The 21851-nt window shown below is 51.2% G+C and overlaps 1 pseudogene; it reads right to left on the reverse strand.

Annotated features, from left to right (window-relative positions):
- Positions 1 to 18468: 18468 nt before the first annotated feature.
- Positions 18469 to 21590, reverse strand: LOC142599279 (sperm microtubule inner protein 6-like; annotated as a pseudogene).
- Between the last annotated feature and the right edge of the window lie 261 nt (positions 21591 to 21851).

Genomic DNA, 21851 nt, shown 5'->3' on the forward strand with positions numbered 1-21851 from the left:
ACATTTCTATGAAATGTGATTCATCTTTGGCAAGTGCTTAAATATTAATTTACCTGTTTACATCTTTGTAATGGTGGCAGAGAAACACAGGGAAAAAAAATGGCTAGGAATCTTGAGGGAATAAGCTTCCTGAGGCACTCACCATACCTGGTTCTGTCTTTTAAGGTAGGTCCAAAACCAGATTTAAGAGGCGTACAACAGGTAGCTATAGGGTCTTTTAAAGTCTGGATTTCTTGCTCCCAAGTTTGCCAACCAAAGTTTAGTTAGCGTCTCAAATTACTCCAATGCCATTTAACTATGATTAGTTCGTCTGTATATCAAATTTGTGCACCTTGGATATTTGTGCCTGTATCCTAAACAAGGCAAATCTCCTGTCATGGAGGTATGGAAACCTCAAGCCCACAAAATCTTCTTAGGCTATTTCCACTGCATTTCCACTCCCATCTTTTCCTTGCTTCTGCATCACATTTCACTTACTTACTATAATGTTCACAAGAACTTTTTTGAAATGGACTTTTAATGCACAACTGCTCTCACTGCTTCTGATCCCCCTCCCCGATACAGAAAACAGCACTGCAGAGCAGAGACTGCAAAAAGTGACCCTTCCGGGCCAAAGGGAAAAGTGAGACATAGTTTACTTGCTCTCAGACCATACAAACAAGATTCTAGTATGGCAGACTACCTCTTCCCTCATCCTCCACTACTCCTGCTCAGTTGTCACATCTTCTTAGAGACACTCATTCAACCACAAGTCCTACCAGGTTTTCTAAAGTTTTTTGGTTTAATTTACATGGTTCCTTCTCTGTAATTTTTCTGGTTTTGAAATGATAGCTTTTTTTTGTTTTGTTTTGTTTTTTTATTTTGACTATCAATCTATTGCATTTGATTCACCAGCAGAATACCAGCAAGTCATTTTTCTTTAAGCCAAGTGAACACCTACTCCATTGGCTTGCAAGCTGTGACAGTGCTTGGAGTGATGGAGAAGCTGTGGTATAGGAAAGAGATGCAGTCTCCTGTGGAGAAAGAAAAAAGGAGAGAGAGGAAAGAGTTGGCATTTAATAAGAGTTCAGTTTGTAAGAGGAGCTACAAGAGTGAGTAAGATGTGGCATTATTCTGTTAACAAAAAATTGTAAGCAGTCATAATAAATAAGGACTGCAGAACATGGAATACAGCCATGTACATTCCATTCCATGCTGATGACCTTACTGTCCATGCTGTTAGTCTTAAAATAGGGTGGGTTCCTGTAATATATATGTGGTTCTTCAGTCTTTAGTTCCCTCTTTGTGCTCACCTTTTCTTTTCATTGTGCTTTTGCTTCGAAACTTTAATACTATTAGCATCTCACTATATTTCAGTGTCATTATCATTGAGAAATCCAAGTAAAACTGTTTTCTGTTTACTCTTTAGCTTCTTTCCTGAAAAAAAAATTAAAAAATAATCTGCACCTTGTCTTTGTCACAGTATGAATCATGCCCTTGTTTTACATGGTCTCATAACTATTCATTTGCTGTATCCCATTCACAGTAATCAGTGTTGAATTGAATCTATCCCTCTTTGTATTGCTGATTAACTGGGAGGAGTAAGAAGAAAGTACATGATTTGTTCATTTGAGTAAATTGGAGGGGCAGTATACACAAAATATCCAGAAAGGGCTATTTCATTAAAGTACACACTTCTTTCAGAGAGATGGTAGTTATCAACAAAGGAAGAAAACATAGTTCCCTAAGAGCCAGCCATTCTCTACAGCTGAGCAGAGGGAGAGGCTGGACCTGGAGCAAAACCTGGCTTTGTGCACAGATCCTAGAAAACTCACATAAAAGATGTCAAAGCAGAGAGTCACATTATAGATACTGTTGCATTCACAGTATATGTCTATTTTCAGTTGGTAGCATTGTAATGGCCTTTCTAATGGTCACAGACTTTCCACTAAACAAAAGCAGAATTCTTTCATAACAATTTGTTCATGGCTCTGTGTCCTGGTTTCAGCTGAGAGGACTGATTTTCTTCATAGTAGCTAGTGTGGGGATATGTTTTGGATTTGTGCTGGAGACAGCATTGATAATATAGAGATGTTTTTGTTCTATGGACCTATTGTTGAGCAGTGTTTACACGGGGCCAAGGCCTTTTCTGCTTCTTGCACTGCCCTGCCAGCAGGATGGCTGGGGGTGCACAAGAAGTTGGGAGGAGACACAGACAGGACAGGTGACCCAAACTGACCAAAGGGATATTCCATACTATATGACGTCATGCTCAGTTTATAAGGAGCTTGGGGGAAGAGGGAGAGGGGGGGCGGCAGCATTCGGAGCAATGGCGTTTGTCTTCCCAAGTAACCGTTATGTGTGATGGAGCCCTGCTTTCCTGGAGGTGGCTGAACACCTGCCTGCCCATGGGAAGTAGTGAATGAATTCCTTGCTTTTGTTTTGCTTGTGCACACAGCTTTTGTTTTACCTATTAAACTGTCTTTATCTCAACCCATGAGTTTTCTCTAACTTTTCCAATTCTCTTCCCCATCCTGATGGGGGGGAGTGAGCGAGGGGCTGCATGGTGCTTAGCTGCCAGCTGGGGTAAAATCACGACAGTCCTTTTTGGCGCCCAACGTGGGGCTCGAAGGGTTCAAGATAATGACAGATTTGATTGGAATGTGCTAGATTGAATTTATAGCTGTTATTAGCTATTTAGTATCAGCTGTTTAGCTATTAATTGGCAGGCTCCTGTGCTTGCCATGGGGCTTGCTTCCCTTACTATCTATTGGAGTCTAGTGCTCATTAGGGGCTGCTTTGTGCTTTCGCTGCTTGCTGTACTGCTGTACTGCTTATCATCTTACTGTGCTGTGCCTGGGAACATTTTGATAACAGCAATGGCGATGCGCCTGGACTGGCAGATGGCCAGGGCATTGCTGCTGTTTCTGTGCTGCTGTCCTGGACAGGCTCGAAGTCCTGCATGCACTCGAGTCTAAGGGACTGTGACCTGTGGATGAGTCCACGTGGGAGCAGGACACCCCAAAGCGTCTGTGGCCGTGGTTGCATCGGTGCTGCAGCAGGTATATCTCGAAGTGTCTGGGGCTGTGGTTCTGTTTGTGCTGCAGCAGGTATACCCCTGTAGGGATTGTGAGCCAAGGATAAGTCCATGCTGGAGAAGGTACACCTTGAAGCATCAGTGGCTGTGCATGGGGTTGTGCTGGACCACCTCAAAGTGCGTGGCCGTGGATGAACCCACAACAGGGCAGGTTTATTTCTGAAGGGACTGAAGTGACTGTGACTGTGGGCAAGGCCATGCTGGAGCAAGTATATCTATGAAGGCATTGTGGCCCATGGAGAAGGCCATGCTGGAACAGGTGCACCTCAAAGTGACTGTGGCTGTGGACAAGTCTATGCCGCAGCAGATATACCCCTGGAGAGACTGTGGCTCATGGATAAGGCTCCACTTGGAGCAGGTACACCCCTAAGGGACTGCAGTCTGAGGATAAGTCCAAGCCGGAGCAGGGGCAAGGGGAGGTGTTCATTGCAATGGTAAACTTGATGGTCTGACTCGAAGGGACCAGGGGTGGAGATTGTAATGGAAATACCTTTAAATTGTTGTAACCCATGATTTGAGTTGCATGTTACAGGAATTACTGTAGCAGAAATCACCTGAACCAATGGAGAACAAGCCTTGCAAGAAGCAGCACAAGTGCAGCAGTGGACCTGACCTGAGCTGGTTTTGGTGCCCAGTAACTCCACACATCACACCACCTCTCCTGTCCTGAGTGACCACCATGGTGGATGGAGCCCAAGGTTGTGGACTGAGTGAACCCAATAGACATTTTGTAGACATGTATGGACATTTTAAAAGGGTGGTCCACAGACTAAGGGACTGATATCAGCATATTATATCAAGGGATGAGAAGGGTGGTGGTGCTTAATGAGGATGTATTGAATTGTGTGGGACCTGAGCATGACGTAAATAGTATGGAATAAGGGGTGGATAATGTCCTGGTTTCAGCTGAGAGGATTGATTTTCTTCATAGTAGCTAGTGTGGGGATATGTTTTGGATTTGTGCTGGAGACAGCATTGATAATATAGAGATGTTTTTGTTCTATGGACCTATTGTTGAGCAGTGCTTACACAGAGAGTCAAGGCCTTTTCTGCTTCTTGCACTGCCCTGCCAGCAGGATGGCTGGGGGTGCACAAGAAGTTGGGAGGAGACACAGACAGGACAGGTGACCCAAACTGACCAAAGGGATATTCCATACTATATGACGTCATGCTCAGTTTATAAGGAGCTTGGGGGAAGAGGGAGAGGGGGGGCAGCAGCATTCGGAGCAATGGCGTTTGTCTTCCCAAGTAACCGTTATGTGTGATGGAGCCCTGCTTTCCTGGAGGTGGCTGAACACCTGCCTGCCCATGGGAAGTAGTGAATGAATTCCTTGCTTTTGTTTTGCTTGTGCACACAGCTTTTGTTTTACCTATTAAACTGTCTTTATCTCAACCCATGAGTTTTCTCACTTTAACTTTTCCAATTCTCTTCCCCATCCTGATGGGGGGGAGTGAGCAAGCGGCTGCGTGGTGCTCAGCTGCCGGCTGGGGTAAAATCACGACACTCTGGGACTCCAGATTAGTGAGAAAAGCAATGAACTTTTTTCTTCAGAATGTCTCAGTAAATTTCCCCCATTTCCTAGGCTTATGCAAAGTGACCCTGAAAAGGGCCAATGTTCCTACTGCTCTCTGTACTGGTGGTTTCAGGCACAACATCCTTGGCTGTTATGAGCCTGTAAAACAAGAAATGTGTAAGCAATAGAAATAGAACATACATGAAAAGTAAATTGACTGTTTTCATTCTATTTCTACTCTACCTTCAAATTATCCTTAAAATTAGGGTAACTGTAAATTCATAGAAATCTGAAGTCCGTTAACAAATTTGGAGTATGATTCCCTTAGCCTTTCTGTGAAAACAGCTCACTTTCACCTATATGTGGGCACAATATCAAGTCAAGATTATGTCATTGATTACAAATATAGCTTGGATACATTACACTCCAAAATCACAGAATCGTTGAGTTTGGAATGGACCTCTGGAAGTCATCTTGTCCAACACCACTGCTCAAGCACGGTCACCTAGGGTGAGTTGCCCAGGACATTGTCAAGACAGCTTTTGGATATCTCCAAGGAGAGAGACTCTACAACCTCTCTGGGCAACCTGTTCCAGTGCTCATTCACCCTCACAGTAAAAAAGGGTTTCTTGATGTTGAGAAGGAACCTCCTGTGTTTCAATTTGTGCCCATTGCCTCTTGTCCTGTCACTGGACACCACTGACACGAGCCTGGCTCCTTCTTTGCATCCTCCCTTCAAGTATTTATTTACATTGATAAGATCCCTGAGCCTTCTCTTCTCTAGGCTAAACAGTCCCAGCTTTCTCAGCCTTTCCTCATACGAAAGATGATCCAGTCCCTTCATGGCCCTTCGCTGTACTCTCCCCAGTATGTTCATGTCTCTCTTGTACTGGGGGAGCCCAGAACTGGACTCCAGGTGGGGCCTCCTCAGTGCTGACAAGAGAGTCAGTTGCCAAAGAGTGCAGTTCCGGTGCCGGCTGACCCGCAGCGGAGCGGCAGATCTAGGCGCACAGGGGGTTTTTCCTGACTTTTCAGAGGCAGGGAAACACCAGGGACTCGGAAGAGACCCGCCACGAGATGGCTGCTCTCGCGGGAACTGCTGACGAGACCTGGGCGTTGCCAAAGCGACGGCGCCCACGCCCCCGATGCCTATAAGAAGCAGCCTAGGGAGCACTAGCGACCTGGAGTGTGAGGAACAGAGTGGGTAAACAGAGCGTGGCGCGTCAGCTAGGGTGTGGCGCGGCAGTTCGCGCAGGCAGGGCGAGCGGGCAGGGCCTAGTCATTCTACCTGCTCAAGAGGAGAGTCCACTGGTGGTCATCACTCTCTCATAGGAGGAGTTCAGCCATGGCGCCCACCAGGCAGAAAGCCTTAAGCTCTGTGCTTGCCAGGAAGCATGTGGCAACAGACAGAGCTGCCACAGAAGCATGCAGCCACCCAGCTCTCAGGCTGCAGGGAGTGTCTGAGCTTGGCACTGGCAGGGGAAGGCAGTAGTGAGACTGGCTGCCTGAGGTGTGACCAGGTGGACGACCTGCTCAGCCTGGTGGCAGAACTCCGTGAACAAGTGGAGAGGTTAAGGAGCATCAGAGAGGCGGAGAGAGAGATAGACTGGTGGAGCCAAGCTCTGCCCTCCCTGAGACAGAAACCGGGACAGCCAACAGACCAAAGCCAAAGTGAAGGGGACCCTGTATCCTCCCCTCGCCAGGCAGAAGGCAGCAGCCTCAAAGAGGGGAGCGAGTGGAAACAAGTCGACACTCGGTGTGGCAGGCGACGAACCTTCTCCTCCTCACCCACCTCGCCTTCCCACGTACCCCTGTGCAACAGGTACCAGGCTCTGGCTGTGGAAGGCCACTCGAGCGAGGATATGGATGACAGCCAAGCTACTCCAGAGGTAGCACCTAGGCCCAAAAGGCCCATGCCTTGGGTCATGACCACCCCCACAAAGAAGAAAAGGAGAGTTATAGTCGTAGGGGACTCCCATCTGAAGGGTACAGAGGGCCCGATATGCAGGGCACACCCTCCTCTCAGAGAAGTCTGCTGTCTCGCTGGGGCCCGTGTCAAGGACATCGCTAGGAAACTCCCCAGCCTGGTACAAAAACTCTTCTACAGCGTTATACCTGCGGATAATTTCTTTGCAACTTTGCACGTTTGGCTTGCAGCCCAACCAGACCAAAGAGCATGGCCTTTTCTACTTATGCTCAGATTTCTTATGCACAGTGAAGCATGTTTGAACACAAAAAATGAACATATGTCTTGCTTTCAGAAGATATGCTCTAATGTTAAGTCTGTTCCATTCTCTAAAAAAATCCCAAACAACAAAACAAATTCCCAAACCAGCAATATGAAAAATTAGGCTAGATGTTTATATGATTTTTATCATTCCATGACATGCTGGGTCATTGGTTCTTGTTTCATTTATGTAAGGCCAAATCCTATATGAGCTCATCTCTTACATGCAGATTTGACTCGACAGGCAGCTAAAACAACCACAGAGCCAATTGCTAACTCCCCCTCGCTCAGTGGGATGGGGAAGAAAATCGAAAAGAAAAAGGTAAAACTAATGGATTGAGATAAAGACAGATTGATAGGACAGAAAATAACAACAATAATAATAATAATAATAACAAAAATAATAATATACAAAAAAGTGATCCATAGCACAATTACTCACCACCCAGAACCAATGCTGAGGCAGTTCCTGAGCCACACTGCCTCCTGGCCAACTCCTCCCAGTTATGTACCTCTCAGAGAAGTGTGCTGCCTCCCCGGGGTCTGTGCTAAGGACATCACTAGGAAACTCCCCATCCTGGTACAGCCCTCTGACTATTACCCACTGCTGCGCCTCCATGTGGGTGGGGATGAAGCAGAGACACGCACCACGAAAGCGATAAAAAGGGACTTCAGGCTCTTGGGACAGCCACTGAAGGATTCGGGAGTGCAGGTAATATTCTCCTCCCTCCTTCCAGTTGAGGGCAGCAATGGCGGGTGGAAGAAGCAGACACAGTCCATAAATGCATGTCTCCATGGCTGGTGTCACCGCCACAGTTTTGGGTTCTTTGACAATGGGGTGGCCTACGCGGCACCGGGCCTGATGAATTCTGATGGGATTCACCTCTCTCATAGAGGGAAGAGGATCTTTGCCCAGGAACTAGCGGGGCTCATCGACAGAGCTTTAAACTAGGCTCGAAGGGGCAAGGGGATAACATCGGGCTGGCCAGTGACATGTTGTGGGACGATGTGCCCAGGTTGGAGGGACGGGGTGCTGGCGAGGGCCCTCGGCCTACTGCTCAGAGACGTGCTGGATGCACTGCAGCACTCTTGAAGCCTAGAGGAGACGAGCCGGGGGCTCCATACGCAATGGGAACCAACGGGGTAACACTGGGAAGATACATCAAAAGAATTCCAGCCACCCCAGCCAATAAGTCAGCCTCATCGGGGGCACAGCTGAAATGCCTCTACGCGAACGCACGGAGCATGGGGAACAAACAAGAGGAGATGGAGACGTGTGTGTGCCTGCAAGGCTATGACCTTATTGGCATTACAGAGACGTGGTGGGATAGCTCCTATGACTGGAGTGTTGGGATGGAAGGGTACAGGCTCTTTAGGAAGGACAGGCAGGGCAGATGAGGAGGGGGTGTTGCCCTCTAGGTCAATGACCAGCTGGAGTGCATGGAGCTCCACCTGGGGATGGAGGAGGAGCCCATCAAGAGCCTATGGGTCAGGATTAAAGGGAGGGCTGGGGCAGGGGACATCATAGTGGGGGTCTCCTACAGGCCACCTGACCAGGGGGACCAAGCAGATGAAGCCCTCTTTAGGCAGATAGGAGCAGCCTCATGCTCACAAGCCCTGGTCCTTATGGGGGACGTCAACCACCCTGACATCTGTTGGAGGGACAATGCAGCTGAGCGCAAGTAATCCAGGAAGTTCCTGGAATGTGTCGATGACAACTTTCTCCTCCAAGTGATAGAGCACCCCACGAGGAGAGGTGCCATGCTGGACCTTCTTCTCACCAACAAGGAGGGCCTGGTAGGGGATGTGAAGCTCAAGGGCAGCCTCGGCTGCAGTGACCACGAAATGGTGGAGTTCAGGATCCTCAGGGCAGCGAGGAGGGTGCACAGCAAGCTCACTACCCTGGACTTCAGGAGAGCAGACTTTGGCTTCTTCAGGGATCTGCTTGGTAGAATACCATGGGACAAAGCCCTGGAAGGAAGAGGGGCCCAAGACAGCTGGCTAATATTCAAGGGTCATCTCCTCCAAGCTCAGGAGCGATGCATCCCAACAAAGAGGAAGTAAAGCCAAAACACCAAGAGGCCCCCGAGGATGAACAAGGAGCTCCTGGGCAAAGTCAAACAAAAAAAGGAAGCCTACAGAGGGTGGAAGCAAGGGCAGGTAGCCTGGGAGGAATACAGAGAAACTGTCCGAGCAGCCAGGGAGCAGGTTAGGAAAGCCAAAGCCCTGACAGGAATTAGTCTGGCCAGGGATGTCAAGGACAACAAGAAAAGTTTCTATAGGTATGTTAGTGAGAAAAGGAGGATGAGGGAAAATGTGGGTCTCCTCTCGAATGAAACAGGCGACCTGGTTACCCAGGATATGGAGAAGGCTGAGGTAATCAAGGACTTTTTTGCCTCAGTCTTCACTGGCAAATGCTTGAGCCACACTGCCCAGGTCACAGAAGGCAAAGGCACTGGGACAATGCAGAACCACCCACTGTAGGAGAAGACCAGGTTCGAGAATATCTAAGGAACCTGAAGGTGCACAAGTCCATGGGACCTGATGAGATGCATCCGCGGGTCCTGAGGGAACTGGCGGATGAAGTGGCCAGGCCACTCGCCATCATATTTGAGAAGTCCTGGCAGTCTGGCGAAGTTCCCACCGACTGGAAGAGGGGGAACATAACCCCCATTTTTAAAAAGGGTAAAAAGGAAGATCCAGGGAACTACAGGCCAGTGACGAGTGGTGTTCCTCAGGGGTCGGTACTGGGACCGGCACTGTTCAACATCTTTGTTGGCAACATGGACAATGGAATCGAGTGCACCCTCAGCAAGTTTGCCGACGACACCAAGCTGTGTGGTGTGGTCGACACCCTGGAGGGAAGGGATGCCATCCAGAGGGACCTTGACAGGCTGGAGAGGTGAGCCCGTGCGAACCGCATGAAGTTCAACAAGGCCAAGTGCAAGGTCCTGCACGTGGGTCGGCACAATCCCAAGCACGACTATAGGCTGGGCGAGGAATGGATTGACAGCAGCCCCGAGGAGAAGGACTTGGGGGTATTGATTGATGAGAAGCTCAACATGAGCCGACAGTGTGCGCTTGCAGCCCAGAAAGCCAACCGTGTCCTGCGCTGCATCAAAAGAAGTGTGACCAGCAGGTCGAGGGAGGTGATCCTGCCCCTCTACTTGGCTCTTGTGAGACCCCCACCTGGAGTACTGCGTCCAGCTCTGGGGGCCCCAGTACAGGAGAGACATGGAGATGTTGGAGCAAGTCCAGAGGAGGGCCACGAAGCTGATCAGAGGGCTGGAGCACCTCTCCTATGAGGACAGGCTGAGAGAGTTGGGATTGTTCAGCCTGGAGAAGAGAAGGCTCAGGGGAGACCTAATTGTGGCCTTCCAGTACCTGAAGGGGGCGCCTCCAGGAAAGAGGGTGAGGGATTGTTTGTCAGGGAGTGTAGTGACAGGACAAGGGGTAATGGGTTTAAGCTGAAGGAGGGTCGATTTAGATTAGATGTTGGGAAGAAATTCTTTACTGTGAGAGTGGTGAGGCACTGGAACAGGTTGCCCAGAGAGGTTGTGGAGGCCCCCTCCCTGGAAGTGTTTAAGACCAGGTTGGCTGAGGCTTTGGGCAACATGGTCTAGTGGAGGGTGTCCCTGCCCGCAGCAGAGGGGGTTGGAACTAGATGATCTTTGAGGTCCCTTCCAACCCAAACCATTCTATGATTCTATGACATGACCTTCCCTTCAGGGCCACCGCTCACCCTACCTCCGCTGTCTCTTGCAGGAGTATCCTGTGCTCCAGTCACAGCCCCAGAGCAATGGTCTGTGCATCTACACATCATCTCAAGACATCCTTCCTGTACACAAGCCCTAGGTGCAGACAGGTTCAGTGGGGGAAACAGTCCAGGCAGGGCGTTTTCCTAACACCAGTCAGCTGTTAGGTCTCTTTTCAAGCAAAAGTGCTCAGAGGATTATTCTGGGGGTGATGGTATGGACTCCAGACCCCGAGGGGTAACGGGTCCCATCATAGTGCCCATGCAGGCAGTGATGTAGCCACTGCACCTCCATCTTGCAGGTTAAGTGGACATGATTGGGGAGGGCAGGATGGCATTATGATGCTGGGCTCTGGCGCATGTTGTTGCCACCTGCGGAGAAGCAGTCACCAAATTTACTCCCAGGGCAAGTGTTTCTATGCTTTTTCTTATCCTGCAGTCCTTGGGACTGTATGGCACCTGAAATCTTACTGGCACCCCTACGCCTGACCGCATGTAGCTTAGCATCTCTCAGATTTTGGGCCCACATCAGTGTTTCCTGTGCTGCTCCTGTATTTTTCTGTCATCATCACTTGCTCCTCTTATCCAAGAACCTGTTCCCTGGTCACGCTGTTCTTCCTGCAGTAATCAGCCCTGTCCTTCATCTGCTGCAGGTCCAGGCAGCACCTTTTAATCCCATGTTTACCTTTAGGATGTCTCCATTGCTGAGGCAGCTCTTTTCCGGGAACAACCCTGGGGAAGCAGCAGCGGGAGAGGGGAGGCTGTTCAACCAACTTAGTCATCACTCTTCTACTGCATCAACCCTCACAGTCCAAAATTAGGCTTCAGGCTTGCAGAAAATGTGCAATTGGCTTTAAATTCATAAGCCCAGAAACTAAAACTGAACAATGATGACAACAAACAGGGAGCGCTGGGTTCCCCGTAAATGTCCCTATGCCCAAGCCTCAGTGAGATGCTTCTCAAGGTCTTCTCCACTAAGAAACAGGCAGATTTTCTTGGACTTGCATGGCTCTGCAAATGAAAGCTTTAGGAAAATGACAGTGCAAGGGTGAGTGGGTGTTTGCAGAGTGGGAGACCCGCTGGAAGCAGCTCGCTGAGGTGGCAATTCTGGTGAGCTTCAGCTCTTTTGCCTGGGCTTTGCTTTGGTTTCAGCACCCAAAGGCACACCCCAAAGTGGATGGGGGCAGCTGTGTGTCTACTGCTCCCCCCCTAAGCAATGCTGGCAGCCAGAAGCAGGTTTTCTGCTCTTCCTCACTGGAGTTTTGTCCTCCCATGGTTGATAACTTTATCTCCTCTCTTATGTGGGACATAAGCCACTTCAAGAAGACAGGAGGAGTCCAGAGAGGCAGCTACACCATCCATCCTGAGTTTGCCTTGGAGGCTTACTCTGCCCCATGGCACTGGTGAAGAGAAAAGATGGGCTTTCATTAAAACTGGCTTGAGCAACCGTTCCCCTCAGACCCTTTCCTACAAGCTGGTGAAGCCCCCAGGGAAGGGGGATAAACTTTAATGACTGCTGGCTTGGTGTGCACTTTAATAACCCTCAAGGGCTGGTGTCCTGCCACCACCCGCAAGCTGGAGACCAAGAAAGCACTCAAGGAAAAGCTTTCACAGCATAGTAACAGAGCCAGACATAAAAGCAGCTGTTGATACCCATGTTTGTAAGCTTCACTCTGGGCTGCTTAGGGTGTGCTTGCTTTTGCTGAATTATCCAGGAAGAGCTGCCATCCATCTGGGAGGCTGAGCACTGATATGGGCTAAATAAGGAAGGAGATTTGAAAGCAGTACATAATTAATGAAGGCATGTAATGCCCTTCTCAGATGAAGATCTGGGAGCCCAGTATCAGCGAGGAATACCACTCAGGGCCTCCCACACATACTTTGGGTCATAAACCCACAGGGCTGTGGTCTTCGCAGGAGGGATGCTCTAGCATGGAGCCATCTGAGTCTCCACATCCCCATGGGGCAGCACCGGTGCCAAGCTGTGCCCACCCCAAGCAGCACCTGAACCCCACTTGAAACAGGGAAAGCCCCATGAAAACCCCATCCCCTAGCAGCTGGATGACCCAAAGCATCCTAGTGCAGGCCCACTACCGCCAAACCCTAAGTATCCCCAGCACAGCCCCAGGGGTACCAACCCCCAAGTGTCCCCGGGCATCCCTAGCGGTACCAACACCCGGGGAGCCCCATCGGCTCCAACCCCCGGAGCGGCCCCGCCGTCACCAGCCCGGGATGATGTTGCTGGCGCCGCCGGAGGGGCGGGCGGAGGTCGACCTACATCTCGCAGCGAGGAGCGCCGCGCCGGGGCAAGCCGGGGGGGGGGCGGGCTGGCGGGATGTGCCCAACCTCGGAACCGCTGCGGGCCGCCGTGTGCGCTCAGCCCCGGTGCCCCCCGCCCCGTCTCCCGTGCCGCGCAGAGCACAGCCATGGCCCGGCGTCGCTGGTAAGTTTGCTGACTCCCGGGGCTGCCCCCCGGGGAAGGATGCTGCAGCCTGCGGGGCAGGTTTGGGGTGTACATTCCCCGACATGGGGGGATGACCGGGCTCCTGGAGGGGTGTGGGGGCTGGAGGCAGGCAGAGGGGGTACCCCATCCCGCAGGTGCCTGCCTGCTCGCAAAGGCCCGCGGGGAAGGAGGTGTCAGTGCAGACCTGCACCCTGACCTTTGGAGTGCAAGCCTTTCACGTTCCGCGGTGTAGGGGCCACGCAACTTTTTCTTTTGATGGGTAGGGATCTTGCCACCCGGAGAAGATTAACGGAGCCCAGAGACATGTCCCTGGCTCTGCTTGCAAGATGCAGCTTCAACTTTTACCACTAGACAGAAGTTTGGCAGTGAAAACTTCAGGAGATGGGTTTACGTAGTGTGTTGTGCAATGTGCCAGGTTGGGTTTGGAGTGGTTTCTGGGACAGCCCCTCCATCAGCAAGTGCCAGCGGCAGCAGCAAGCAGCCAGAGCTGTTTGAGAAAGCACAAATCTTTCTTTCTCCTTTCCCTCTCCCTCTTAGGATACTCATGATCCCCAAAGGGCAAATACCCAGTACAGCAGACCCGGCAGGGGATGAGGGTAAGGGAGTTGTGTCTGTATGGCCAGATCCGCATGTGGAAGAGCTGCTAGCAAGCATCTTAAGGGATTGATGATTACATTTGGCCCAAGGGTGTCCAGCATCACTGGCACTGTTGGATATAGATGGAAATTTGGGGTCCCTGGTTGCCAGCCCTGCTCTGTGAGCCATCTGCTGCTTTCTGGAGCTGCCAGTACCTGGAGTTTCATGGTGACTCAATGGCTGGAAAATCACAGGGGCCATGCTGGAGGGCTGTGCATAGGTTTCTTCCTATTTCTTCCCCATATCGCGTTGTAGCACTTGGGTGTTGGAGTGGGCTCAGGTTTCAGCCTGCCTGAGTACCCAAAATGCTGAGCGCTCCCAAAGCACTGAATTGGTTCTTTTAAGAGAGGGGGGGGGGGGAGCAAAACAGGGTGCTGGGTCCCGCTGTTGGGAAGTCTGTCTTGGAGGATGGAGATGAGCAGGAGTGAGATTAACACTCATGGGAGCATTGGGGAGAGGGGCTGTTGGGGTGATAGGGTGGTAGATGAAGCACGTCTTGTACCAGCAGGAATTGGGCTGTGGGACCAAAAGACAACGGCAAAGATGCCGAAATCTTTAGTGGCTAACTGTATATCTTATACATCACATGTGGCAAGTGAAATAAACTGTTCATGGACAGATGCCTTGTGCTGGGTTTTCGTACGCCCACTCGCTGAACCAGCTGCACTGGGCCACATCCCTGCCTGATGCTGGCTTCTTTGGTGGGAGTGATGAAATTGTAGTTATCACTATTGGGGTTTTTTGGGGTTTTTTTGTCAGAGATATATACATTGTCCCAGCATGCTGGCACGCGGAACTGCTTGTATTTGGTGTTTTGCTTTCGCCACAGTTGGGTACGAGCTGGTGGTTTTAGAGGATGCCTCTCTGAGAACTGTTGGCCCCACAGGTACCGAGGAGCTGGCTGCTGGGCTCTGGGTTACCCCATGGACTGCGGCTTCAGAGTCAGGCTGCCTCCTGCTCCTCCAGGGGCTGTAGGACATTGCTGAGGTGGATGCAGAGATGTCCTCTAAGGGAGATGTCCTGGTTTCAGCTGAGAGAGAGTTAATTTTCTTCATAGTAGCTAGTATGGGGCTATGTTTTGGATTTGTGCTGGAAACAGCATAGATAATATAGAGATGTTTTTGTTATATAGACCTGTTGTTGTTGAGCAGTGCTTACACAAAGTCAAGGCCTTTTCTGCTTCTTGCACTGCCCTGCCAGCAGGATGACTAGGGGTGCACAAGAAGTTGGGAGGGGACAGAGACAGGACAGGTGACCCAAAGTGACCAAAGGGATATTCCATACCATATGACGTCATGCTCAGTTTATAAGGAGCTTGGGGAAGAGGAGGGACTGGGGGGCGGTGGTGTTCGGAGTGATGGTGTTTGTCTTCCCAAGTAACCGTTATGTGTGATGGAGCCCTGCTTTCCTGGAGATGGCTGAACACCTGCCTGCCCATGGGAAGTGGTGAATGAATTCCTTGCTTTGTTTTGCTTGTGCACACAGCTTTTGTTTTACCTATTAAACTGTCTTTATCTCAACCCATGAGTTTTCTCACTTTCACTCTTCCGATTCCCTCCCCCATCCCGATGAGGGGGAGTGAGCGAGCGGCTGCATGGTGCTCGGCTGCCGGCTGGGGTAAAACCATGACAGGCACCCTTAGGACTGTTTAGGTGGCTAGGCAAGCTCACAGACCCCATTTTAGTGGGGTTGTGAATGGACCGCTGTTTGCAAGTTTCAGGCCAGAAACACCTTTCAGTGCTGGCATCTGTCATCTGGGACCATTGGCTGCACATTTTCAATTTTGAAACTGGTCTCTCGTAGACAGAGAACGAGCAAGCTAATGTGCTCGTAGGACTGTTTAGGTGGCTAGGCAAGCCCACAGTTCCAATGTTAGTGGGGCTGTGAAAGGGCTGTTGAGGGAAGTGTTAAGTCAGAAATACCTTTCAGTGCTGGCATCTTTCATCTGGGACCATTGGCTAGATTATTTTTTTCCAAATTTGAGGCTAGACTCTGAGAAAGACCTAAGGCACTGTTAGGACTGTTTAGGTGGCTAGGGAAGCCCACAGCCCCAGTGTTAGTGGGGCTGTGAAAGGGCTGCTCAGGCGAGTTTCGAGCCAGAAACACTTCTCTAGAAGTTTTGTTATGTGCTGGTGAAAACTCTGGTGATAGTGAAAGGTCTTACCACATTAAGATAGGAGGTAATCATTTTAGGAATGAAAATAAATGGTATGGTTGCCTTCCATAGTAGGAGACTGGAAATTTCAGTTCTGTGTTTCTTACACTACAGTGTTCAGGCTATTACTGAAAAATATTTTTTTCCTACATAGCATGGGAACATGTAATTCAGTGACTTGGCAGAGGTCATAAAAAGATCTGTAGCAGAATTGGCTGTTGTCTTCAGAGTCTAGAAAACCCCTTTGGGATAGCTCATGTACCACATCTTTGTTAATATTTTTAATAAGCTTAAAAAAAGGAAAAAAGCAACAGATGTTCTTCGCTGACAGTGTTATTTGCTTTCTTAATGATCCCTTTGATAATGAAAACCATACCTCTTTTTCTACTGCAACTTGCTCATTTAACTGCAGCAGCTTTTAGATAGTCTCAAATCCTGAATTAGGACAATACGTTGTAGATTAACAGGGCAAGTGATGACTCCCAATATAGTTCCCATATCAACCTCAGTCGATATTGTCTGTCTGGAATTCAGGAAGGCCTTTGACACTGTCTCCATTAAAATCATAGAATCATAGAATGGTTTGGGTTGGAAAGGACCTTAAAGATCATCTAGTTCCAACCCCCCTGCTGCGGGCAGGGACACCCTCCACTAGACCACGTTGCCCAAAGCCAAAATCCTCATAGGCAAGCTGTTGAAGTATGGGTTCATGAGCAGTGAGAGAGACTGAAAAGTGGCTGAATGGCCATGCCCATAGAACGGTGATCAGTGGCACAAAGTCTAGTTGGAGGCCAGTGACTAGCAGTGTACCCCAGGGGTCAATACTGAGTCCAGTCCTGTTCAACATCTTCATTAATGATCTGGCTGTTGTAGCAGAGTGTACCCTCAGCAAGTTTGCTGATGACACAAAACTGGGAGGGATGACTGATATGCCAGAGGGTCATGCTGCCATCCACAGAGATCTTGACAGGCTGGAAAAATGGGCTGACAGGAACCTCATGCAGTTCAACAAGTGGAAGTGCAAAATCCTGCACCTGGGGAGGAACAACCCCATGCCTCAATATATACTGGGGGCCAGCCAGCTGGAAAGCAGCTTTGCAGAAAAGGACCTGAGGCGGGGGTCTTGCTGGACACCAAGTTGAACATGAACCAGCAATGTATCATGGGCTGCACTAGGAAGAGTGTTGCCAGCAGGTCACAGAATCATAGAATGGTTTGGGTTGGAAGGGACCTCAAAGATCATCTAGTTCCAACCCCCTCTGCTGCGGGCAGGGACACCCTCCACTAGACCACATTGCCCAAAGCCTCATCCAACCTGGTCTTAAACACTTCCAGGGATGGGGCCTCCACAACCTCTCTGGGCAACCTGTTCCAGTGCCTCACCACCCTCACAGTAAAGAATTTCTTCCCAACATCTAATCTAAATCGACCCTCCTTCAGCTTAAACCCATTACCCCTTGTCCTGTCACTACACTCCCTGATAAACAGTCCCTCACCATCTCTCCTGGAGGCGCCCCCTTCAGGTACTGGAAGGCCACAATTAGGTCTCCCCTGAGCCTTCTCTTCTCCAGGCTGAACAATCCCAACTCTCTCAGCCTGTCCTCATAGGAGAGGTGCTCCAGCCCTCTGATCAGCTTCGTGGCCCTCCTCTGGACTCACTCCAACAGCTCCATGTCTCTCCTGTACTGGGGCCCCCAGAGCTGGATGCAGTACTCCAGGTGGGGGTCTCACAAGAGCAGAGTAGAGGGGCAGGATCACCTCCCTTGACCTGCTGGTCATGCTGATTTTGATGCAGCGCAGGACACGGTTGGCTTTCTGGGCTGCAAGCGCACACTGCCGGCTCATGTTGAGCTTTTCATCAATCAATACCCCCAAGTCCTTCTCCTCAGGGCTGCTCTCAATCCATTCCTCGCCCAGCCTATAGTCATGCTTGGGATTGCGCCGACCCATGTGCAGGACCTTGCACTTGGCCTTGTTGAACTTCATGCGGTTCGCACGGGCCCACCTCTCCAGCCTGTCAAGGTCCCTCTGGATGGCATCCCTTCCCTCCAGCGTGTCGACCACACCACACAGCTTGGTGTTGTCGGCAACTTTGCTGAGGGTGCACTCGATTCCATTGTCCATGTCGCCGACAAAGATGTTGAACAAGTGCCGGTCCCAGTACCGACCCCTGAGGAACACCACTCGTCACTGGCCTGTAGTTCCCTGGATCTTCCTTTTTACCCTTTTTAAAAATGGGGGTTATGTTCCCCCTCTTCCAGTCCATGGGAACTTCGCCAGACTGCCAGGACTTCTCAAATATGATGGCGAGTGGCCTGGCCACTTCATCCGCCAGTTCCCTTTAAGACCCGCGGATGCATCTCATCAGGTCCCATGGACTTGTGCACCTTCAGGTTCCTTAGATAGTATCGAACCTGGTCTTCTCCTACAGTGGGTGGTTCTGCATTGTCCCAGTGCCTTTGCCTTCTGTGACCTGGGCAGTGTGGCTCAAGGATTTGCCAGTGAAGACTGAGGCAAAAAAGTCCTTGAGTACCTCAGGCTTCTCCATATCCTGGGTAACCACGTCACCCGTTTCATTCCGGAGGGGACCCACATTTTCCCTCGTCCTCCTTTTCTCACTAACATACCTATAGAAGCTTTTCTTGTTGTCCTTGACATCCCTGGCCAGACTAATTTCTATCAGGGCTTTGGCTTTCCTAACCTGTCCATCCCAACCCATCACATCCCATGGCAAGCCACCCCAAGCAAGGCAGGGTATCCCAACCTTGCAGCCCTCTCTGCTAGCGTGTGGAGATGCCTTCTGATGGTGAGGGCCCCACTGATGTAGTAGTCCATCTCTCACAGGCAGTAGTGGCACCCAGAGCAGGGGCTGCAGTAGCCCTGGAAGGGTCCCCACCCCCATCATGGTGTACGTGGGCTGCAGGGACAGTGGCAAGAGCCATCACAGCCTATGCAGCGTGTCGGTGGCCACCTCCCTCTGCAAGCAGAGGGATGGCGAGGTAAGGATGAGGAGGAGCAACCAGCCCATCACCTGGACAGCACAGCTACAGCTGACACACAGGGGCAGGGCAAGGGCAGTTACTGGATTGATTGAGGCAGGCAGGTTTTGAGTGGCACAGCACAGGTATGCTGCGCAGGAAGGTCTCCATCTTTGTCTCCTGCAAGGAGTGATGGCAAACCTTTGCAGGATTGCCACCCTTTCACTATGGAGCCTGAGGTGTCGGCGACTCCATTTTGGGGGGGGGCGGGAGGGGATGGACCCTACCTTGGGCATGAGGGGGAGGTAGGAGGAGTGCTTATTCCAGGCTGTGCTGTTGTAGGGACCCATTCTCCAGGTGATGTATTTGTCCTCGTTGACAAAAACTCTGTTGTACTTCTCTGCAACACAAAAGCAACAGGTGGGAGTGTCCTGTGGCATCAGGGACATGGGGGGACAGCCGGAGCATCCTGACTGTTCCCCCTCTCCCTGAAATGCAATGTCACGGGATCAGAAGGCATGTGAGAGGTGCTGCTCCCAGAGTCCTTGTTAAGGATCTGTGATGGATGTGACACCCACTGCTTCCAGCCTGTTGGTCACTCATCCCTGCCCATGCAGCCTTGGTCCCTGGAAGCTATGTTGTGCCAGGACGGTGTCCCCCAAGCAGCACCTACCACCAGGGGGTATTTAGGGGCCACCGGGGCAGTGAGCCCTGGGGACCTGCAGACATCTCTGGGACTGGGACAGTCTCAGTGCGGCGATGGGCAGCTGTGGCAAAGCCACGAGTGCAGATGCTGAGGGAGGGTCCCTTCACCACTGGGCAGGAGAGGGGGTAACACAGGATGCAAAAGGGGGGGATGAACAGAGCTTCTCCCACAACCCTCAACCCCCCCTCCCCCCATCCCCATGGCCCATGAGGACGTGCCCTGTGTGATGCTGGGCGGGGGGAACAGTTGGGACCTCAGAGGCACCTTCAGACCTGGCCAGCCAGCAGGGTCAATGGCATTCCTGTAGTACTCCTGCATCACTGCCTTAGCTGCTTGGGCTGACCTTGTCTTGCCAGATTTTGCACCTGGGGCATAGTTAATCCTTAGAGACAGCAGCGAGTGGGGAGAGGTGCCTGCCTTTGTGGGTGTTGGGGCACACGGTGAAGCTGATTACCAGGCAGGGTCTAATGCTGGAGACTCACCACAAGCGCCAAGCCCCCCCTTCTCTGCAGTGAGTGGTCATGGGGGTTGTAGCAGCACTGTGATTTCCCACCTCCCCCAAAGCTTCCCACTCACCCAAAACTGGGGGATGAAGGATGGCCAGGCATCGCTGGCTCCTTTCCCCCTGCACCCAGGGTGTCTGTAGGCATCCGGGCGCTTTGCAGAGCAGGAGATGGGATGGGTGCACCGGGTCCAGCAGAGATTTGGAAGGGAGTTACAGGACAAAGCCAATCTCTTACAGCTGACAAAGCCCAAGAGGGCTGGAGTCTTGCAGGGCAGACAGGTGCCCTGGTTGTGTGAGCCATTTCTGTCCCTGCACAGCGGTGACATCCCTTTCCATGCTCTCTGCTGGCTCCCTCATTATAATGCACAGGCTAACGAGGCTGCAAGAGATGAACCGGTTCGCAGTGTACTTTGCATCGGAGCCTGCATGCTTGTTAGTCCATGTGGGGAGAGCTGCACATCCACAGCATACATACAACGTCCCACGGACACCCCTCCCACAGCTCAACCACAGTTCAGGGATTCCTCCAAGACCAGGGGGAGAGGTGTTGCAGTGCTCAGATCTCTTCCTGGCCCCCACAGGGTCCCCCTGGCATGGAGGGCCCACCCAAGTCAGAGCTGAGCCAAGCCTGCGAGCTGTGTGTTGAAGCAGCTCTCAGAACCACCGGATCTGCTCCGCCATCATCATGTCACATATCAGCCCTGGGCTGAGCCCTGCCACTGCTTCAGTTTCCCCTTCCTCAGCAAGATCCTGCCCCCTGTGCACTCTGAAACCTACTGATGGACAGGGCTGACACATGAGAGCTTGTACCAGCGACTGCCTGCCCCACGAGCCTGAAGACACTGCACGGTGCAGCTCCAGGGAACAAGAAGCCAGCAAGCACAGACTGTGGGGTGTCAAATGCTTTGCTAACCAGGGAGCATTACAGCCCCCTCCCCCCCCAAATTACAGCAAGGCACCCCATGAGTCTCTGTACTACCTGCCCAGCACCGAGCATCCGCAAACAGGTTGGGGTAGAAACGCCGAGGCTTCCTCCTCCTGTGGCATTTGCATGCATCACAAACTTGTATTCTTTCCAGAGCTGCAGTGGAGCCTGCTCTTGGATGGTCTTTTTGACAGAGCATGGCAGGCAGTAGGAGTCAGTGTAAGTGCTGACGAGGGTCTTGTGGTTTTGGACAAAGAGGAACATGGTGTGGCAGCCCACTGGGATGGGAGTGCTCAGAATCCTGGAGTGTCCTGGGGTGCCCCACCAGATCAGCAGCACTGCGTGAGGTTGAGGGCTCTCAGCCCACTCAGGGAAAAGGAATAGGGCCCTGGTGCCACTGTTCTTCCAGACCAGGGTGGTGCTTACACCATTGGTGATGTCATAGCGTGAGAGCAGGGGGATTTGGTGACTGTCAGCCCTGTGGCTGCGCTCCCAAGAATAACAGGTCCTAGGCTAGGGCACAACAATTGTTGCATGAATCACTACCTGCATCTCTCCATGGACACAGCTGCACTCACCTGGCTTTGTCCTAGCTCTGGGTTTCCTCTCCTCCTGCAGGCAATTAGCAATGGTAGGAAACAGTTTCAGCTGGTCCTAGTCAATATAATTTTATTTTTGGATGTGCAGGACCAGCAATTGTTGTTTTTACAGCCCCTCTCTCCCATATTTCCTTGGAAATCTTGCAGCAACCCATCTGTGTGCACACAGCAGAGCACCACACCTGTGCAGCCAGTGCCCAGGGCACAGCACCAGGCACTGCTAGCCCAGCCTTCTGGGGTAGCCAGGGGAATTACTGCCTGCTCTATCTGTCCTTTTTAATTAAAAAGCAAGATTTAGGTGACCCTGTGTGG

The sequence above is a fragment of the Balearica regulorum genome, chromosome W (genome assembly GCF_011004875.1).
Source record: "Balearica regulorum gibbericeps isolate bBalReg1 chromosome W, bBalReg1.pri, whole genome shotgun sequence".
In the NCBI taxonomy this organism is placed as follows: domain Eukaryota; kingdom Metazoa; phylum Chordata; class Aves; order Gruiformes; family Gruidae; genus Balearica; species Balearica regulorum.